This window comes from Aquarana catesbeiana, linkage group LG05, assembly GCF_042186555.1.
Source record: "Aquarana catesbeiana isolate 2022-GZ linkage group LG05, ASM4218655v1, whole genome shotgun sequence".
NCBI lineage: Eukaryota > Metazoa > Chordata > Amphibia > Anura > Ranidae > Aquarana > Aquarana catesbeiana.
Window position 1 is genome coordinate 603,986,730 of NC_133328.1, and position 6,857 is coordinate 603,993,586.

Below are 6,857 nucleotides of genomic sequence, written 5' to 3' on the forward strand. Positions count from 1 at the left end.
GAGAGAGGGGGGAGAGAGAGAGAGAGAGAGAGAGAGAGAGAGAGAGAGAGAGAGAGAAAAAGGGGAATAGAGAGAGGGTGAAAGAGAGAGAGGGTGGTAGGGGGTGAAGGGGGTGAGAGAGAGAACAGGGTGAAAGAGAGGGGATGAGAGAGAGAGGGGGGTGGGAGTGAGGGGGTGAGTCTGTGGGGGGCACAGCATAGTACATTACACAGGAGGGGGGGTTATAGCACAGTACATCACATGGTTGGCACAACACATTACATGGTGGATACATGGATACAGCACATTTAATGGCGGGCACAGCACATTACATGGTGGGTACAGCGCATTACATGGTGGGCACTGCATGGCACAGCACATGACGTGGTGGGCACAGCACATTACATGGTGGGCACTGCATGGCATAGCACGTTTCATGGTGGGAAATGCAACTGCACATTACATGTTAGGAACTGCACATGACATGGTGGGCACTGCAAGGCACATCATGACATAGTGGGCACTGCACATCACATGAAGGGCAATGCAATGCACAGCACATGACATTGTTCAGCACAGCGCATTACATGGTGGGCACTGCAACGTACAGCAAATGACATACTGGACACAGCACATTACATGGGGGGCACTGCAAGGCACATGACATGGTGGGCACAGCACATTACATAGTGGGCACAGCACATTACATAGTGGGCACAGCACATTACATAGTGGGCACAGCACATTACATAGGGGCACTGCAATGCACATGACAGGACATGGTGGGCACAGCACATTACATGGGGGGCACTGCAATGCACATGACATGGTGGGCACAGCACATTACATAGGGACACTGCAATGCACATGACAGGACATGGTGGGCACAGCACATTACATGGGGGGCACTGCAAGGCACATGACATGACATGGTGGGCACAGCACATTACATGGGGGCACTGCAATGCACATGACATGGTGGGCACAGCACATTACATGGGGGGCACTGCAAGGCACATGACATGACATGGTGGGCACAGCACATTACATGGGGGCACTGCAAGGCACATGACATGACATGGTGGGCACAGCACATTACATGGGGGCACTGCAAGGCACATGACATGGTGGGCACAGCACATTACATGGGGGGCACTGCAATGCACATGACAGGACATGGTGGGCACAGAACATTACATGGGGGACACTGCAAGACACATGACATGGTGGGCACTGGGCACAAGAGAGCACATTACATGGGGGAAGCAGCAGTCTGTCCCCTAGCACAATAATTACACAACATCCCCCTAACAAATGTACTGACCTTATCATAACAGCATGGGAGATGTCCTTCCTCCCGGGCTCCTGCTGGATAGGACATCAGCGCCCCTCCCCCGGACACCTCCATACTATACTACACTACATTGTCCTGCCTACAGTCTCTCTCTCTCGCCCCCCTCCCTCCCCCTCCCTGTAACATGACTCTCACACACTTACCTTCTTATCCTGGCTGCATCGATCCGGATAAGGAGGAGAACACAGCGGTGGCTCACTTTCTTCTCTCCCCTGCGCTCTGCTTGCTGCCATGTTCAGTATCCAGCGCCCTGTGATTGGGTGTATGGGGGTCATGTGCGGAGGCGGGGCGCCTCACATGACCCCCATACACCCAATCACAGGGCGCCGGACACTTAACATGGCGGCCGGAGCCCGGGGACACAAAATTAGAAATTAGGAGGAGGCAGCCAGTGACACACACTGGCGCCCCCCTAAATATCGCGCCCGGGGTCACGGCATCCCCTGCACCCCCCACGCTACGCCACTGGAGGTGGCAACCCTAGTGGGGACACAGGGGGCCCCATGATCTCCTATTGCCCAGAGGCCCCATGAGTTGTCCGTCCGCCCCTGCACCAGGATAGCAGTTGCAGGGCATTACACGCAATGTTCTTCTAGATTTTGTTTACATTGGACAGGGATGTGACTTCACAAGGGACGTCACAGCACTTCCTCTGAGTACGAAGGCTCTGAGAGAGCTGTTGCAGTTCTGCCTAGCATTTCCCTGCAGTAATAGATCACTGCTATAGTGATCTATTGCTGGATGTGGCTAGATCCTGACCCCCCATGAAGAAAAAAAGTGTAAAAATAAATATAAAAAGGAAAATTAAAAAATTAACCTACAGTACACTGTTTATATACACCAAAAGTATTGGGACACCTGCCTTTACACACACATGAACTTTAATGGCATCCCAGTCTTAGTCCATAGGGTTCAATATTGAGTTGGCCCACTCTTTGCAGGTATAACAGCTTCAACTCTTCTGGGAAGGCTGTCCACAAGGTTTAGGAGTGTGTCTATGGGAATGTTTGACCATTCTTCCAGAAGCGCATTTGTGAGGTGAGGCACTGATGGACGAGAAGGCCTGGCTCGCAGTCTCTGCTCTAATTCATCCCAAAGGTGTTCTGTAGGGCTGAGGTCAGGACTAGTCAAGTTCACGCTAGTCAAGTTCCTCCACTCCAAACTCACTCATCCATGTCTTTGTGGACCTAGCTGAGCCTCCAGGGTTTAAAAATATGTTGTGGCATAAAAAATTTCAACATCCACCATTTGATTACATTTTTTTTAGAGCCAACGGTCGGCATCTCTTGTGATAGCAATTGGAGCAGCTCTCTCTCTCTTGCTCTCCCATGCCACCGGGATAGGCTTTGATGGGCTGTCCGTAATAGTAACACGAAAGCAATGACATGACATCACTTCCGGTTTAACCGGATGTTTTCTGCACCATTTTCACATAATGAAATGCATTCAAAAATACCGATCTCAGTGTTTTTGAATGCTTTTAAGTGCAGAAGCGGCATTTGGGGTCTTATAGACCCCAGATCCCTCCATAAAGAGTACCTGTCATGTGCCTATTGCTGTCACAAGGGATGTTTACATTCCTTGTGACAGCAATAAAAGTGATACAATTTTTTTTTAAAGCAACAGTGTAAATAGAAAAAAAAAAATAATAATAATATAAAAAAAATGTAAAGTGCCCCGTCCCCCTATACTAGCTTGCAAAGGTGAAGGCGCGTCGGTCCCACACACATACACACACACACACAAACAGCGATCGTCCCACACATATGAGGTATCGCCACGCATGTCAGATCATAAGCAATAATTCTAGCACCAGACCTCCTTTGTAAGTCCAAAGTGGTAACCTGTAAAGGCTACAGGTTACAATTTTAAAAGCGTGACATGTTTTGTATCGATTTACTCGGCATAAAATCATCTTTTATATTTTACAAAAAAAGTGGGTTACCAATTTATTCTCTAGGGTCTCTGCTTTTAAAAAATATATATAATGTTTGGGGGTTCTAAGAAATTTTCTAGCAAAAAAAAAAAATGATTGTTACAGGTAAACAAAAAGTGTCAGAACTGGCATGGTCTTCAAGTGATAGTATACTGTATTGTGATATAAGCTACATAACATGACAATGAAGAAGATTGGAGCAAGCAGTCCAAGAAGAAATATGATAAGATTAAGTCAATATACTGTATCTCATCAAGCAATCAAGGTTATTCAAATGGGCCTGGATCAAAGTGCTTGTGGAAAAGCTTTATATAGCTATCATAAGTAAACCCAAGATAACATATGTTCCCATTAATAATTTTGGTCAATATCCTTATTATAAATAATAGCTAAACTTATGGCAGTAGCAAGCATCTGCGATTTGCATGCTGTATTGGAAGTATTTGTCAAATATTATCTGTTTTTAATATCTCTGTGGAGCTCCAATGTAATCAGCTCCACTGATGGAGTTATGTGAGTCTAATGACCCATGGGATGACTGCTAGAAATGAGACTGAATGCCTTTTCCTATATGAATTAGCAAAAAGGTCAAAGTCAAATTCAATAAGGGAGGCTTAGGGCAGTAAGTTAAAGACTGATGTGAATTATAGAAAACAATTCCTGTGTAATTATAGAAGAAGATATTGTTTTACAAAAAAGTGTAGGGATGTACAACATAGTATTTTGTTAATTCCCTTCTTTTCTGTAGGAAGCAGGGGGCTGTATTCAATGTGTATGTTGTTTCCAATAGTGATATCTAAGCATTGATTGTGCTTTCTGAGCATTAGGGCATTAGCGTTAGAATTTTTGGTGACTTGAGGGGCCGGGCAAAGTCCTGGAACATGGTCATGCCTCATGGGCGTCTGCCTGGTGATGATGCCGCTGTCAGAACTGCACTTCTCCCAGGATTTTGGGCCTAGGGATTGGGGTGCTGGAGGAATTTCCCTTCATGGGAAGAAACCATGAAGGTGCTGGTGGATATCCCATTCTGGTGTAGTGGAAGCAAGCTGCAAGTTTCCCCTACAAGAGAGATGGTAATTGGCTGGTTGAGTGGAAAGTATAAACAGGAACCATTCCATGCTGACCAGTATTGGTATATAACAGGCATGTCCAAAGTCCGGCCCGTGGGCTAATTGCAGCCTCTGTTCCGGTTTAATAGGGCCCCACCGGCCTATATTTTATGGGGCTCAACTAATGCCTGAGCACCGCTCAGGACCCCTGGGATCTCTGGATCTCCCAACGCCGTGGGACTGCACATCTTCAGTCAGCATTCTCACAATCTCTCGAACGTCGCAGGATTTGGTGCGTTCCTTCTCCCAGCCACAAGGCAAGAGATCTCTGGTGAATTCTTGTTGGGCAGTGTATTGGGGCTTGGGAGAACACAATAAAGCCTCGTACACACGATCAAATTTTACGGCAGCAAATGTGTGATGACAGGCTGTTGGCGGAAAATCCAACCCTGTGTACGCTCCATCGGACAATTGTTGTCGGATTTTCTGCGGACTAATGTGTGATAGCAGGTTTTAAAAAAACATTTATAATTGTTGGCCAACAAGTGTGTGCCGTGTGTATGCAAGACAAGTTTGGGCCAACGCCCTTCGGACAAGTCCACGGTTTTGTTGGCCAACAATCCGATCGTGTGTACGAGCCTTTAGACCAAAACCTCTGGCACTGCGCTCACATGATACTTTCCCCTTCTGGTCAGTTTCTAAAATGGCGACTGTAAATAACAGAAGGAAAGTTCACAGTGAGGGCTGCAGCTTCCAGGACAGGTAGAAAGTGGAATATTTCTTTACTAAAATAAGGAATCACTGTGTTTGTCTGATATGCCAAGAGACTGTGACTGTTTATAAGGAATTTAATGTCTAGAGCCACTACCAGTAGACATAGCACATACGACGCGCTAACAGGGCATGACCGCAGTGAAAAGTTGAAGCAACGTGAAGCTGTTTTAAAGTCACAACAGCGATTTTTCACAAGAGCTTGTGAGTCAAATTAAAATGCCACAAGGGCGAGCAATGAGGTGGCAACGTTAATTGCTAAAAATTGCAAATCTTTTGCTGAGGGTGATTTTATCAAAGAATACGTTATGAAAATGGTTGAGAATATCTGTCCCGAGAAGAAGCAAGAGTTTGCCAACATTTGCCTGGCTCGTAACATTGTAGCACGGAGAAATGAAGATATTTCATCAGATATTAAGAGACAGTTGACGTCCAAAGGAGTGGATTTTGACTTCTTTTCAATGGCCTGTAATGAAATCACAAACCTATCTGACATGGCTCAGTTGCTCATTTTTATGAGAGGGGTGGACAATGAAATGAATATGACTGAAGAGCTACTTGACCTCCAGAGCCTTACGGACCAAACAAGACGAAAAGATTTATTTGTTTCTGTTAGTTTTTCCATATATGACATAAAACTGCCTTGGAACAAAGTTACTGGGGTTATTACTGATGGGGCACCTGCCATGGCTGGTGAACAAAGTGGATTATCAACCCTAATCTGTAACAAGGTGATCGAAGAAGGAGGCAAAGCTATTAAACTCCATTGTATTATTCATCAACAAGTTCTCTGTGTTAAACATCTCAAATATGATCATGTTATGAAAGATGTTTTATATCACAACGATGTAAGATGGCTCAGTCGGGGGTCTGCACTGCAGCATTTCTACTCTCTCAGAAAGGAAATCGGAGAATTCTTGGAAACAAAGGGACAACCGATGCGAGAACTATCTGATCCTATTTGGCTGGTTGACTTGGGGTTTCTGTTTGACATAAAAGCATCTGAATGTACTGAACACGAGTCTTCAGGGGTAAGATGCAGCGGTGAATCAGCATTATTTTTTTTTTTTTTTTTTATGGAACGCTTCACGAATTTGCGTGTCATCCTTGCACAGGGGCCATGCTAATCTTCTCTGTATCGTTCCAATTTTAGTTTATGTGCTGCCGAAGCAAGCACTGAATCAGCATTATTCACACCTCAAAGCCTTTGGAACAAAGCTGCAACTTTTCTTAAGCCAGTTGTCACAAACACAGCCCGATACCATACATTTTTCAGCGTTGCAGGAAATAATGAACAGTTTTCCACAGGACAATATCAGTGCACAAACGAGCAGGTATGCAGCAGACATTGAATCTCTGGCTGGGGAGTTTAAACGGTGCTTTCAGGATTTTGCAGCTATTGAAAAGGAGATCAGCCTTTTCTCCTCTCCATTCTCTGTTGACCCCGATGATGCTCCAGATCAGCTGCAGCTCAAGCTCATTGAGCTGCATTGTGACAGCGAGTTACGCAGTCGTCACCAACAGAGAGATTCGAACAATGGCTAAGAAAATGCTGAGCTTGTTTGGCTCAACATATTTGTGTGAGAAGACATTCTCTGCTATGAACTTTAACAAGAACCGCGTGAGGACAAGATTAAGTGACTCTCACCTGCGTAACATTTTGCGCATCAAAACCACTGCCTCTGAACCAGACCTAGCCTATGTGCTGCAGTTCAGATCCCAGTTTCACCCTTCACATTAGTGCAGTCAAGTTTTTTTTTTCAATTGA

The 6,857-nt window shown here is 45.4% G+C and overlaps 1 non-coding gene across 1 annotated transcript; it reads right to left on the bottom strand.

The window, feature by feature from the left end:
* Positions 1–6,159: 6,159 nt before the first annotated feature.
* Positions 6,160–6,266, bottom strand: LOC141146518 (U6 spliceosomal RNA). Its single transcript, XR_012244915.1, has one exon. It is a non-coding gene; the product is annotated as a U6 spliceosomal RNA (small nuclear RNA).
* Positions 6,267–6,857: the final 591 nt, after the last annotated feature.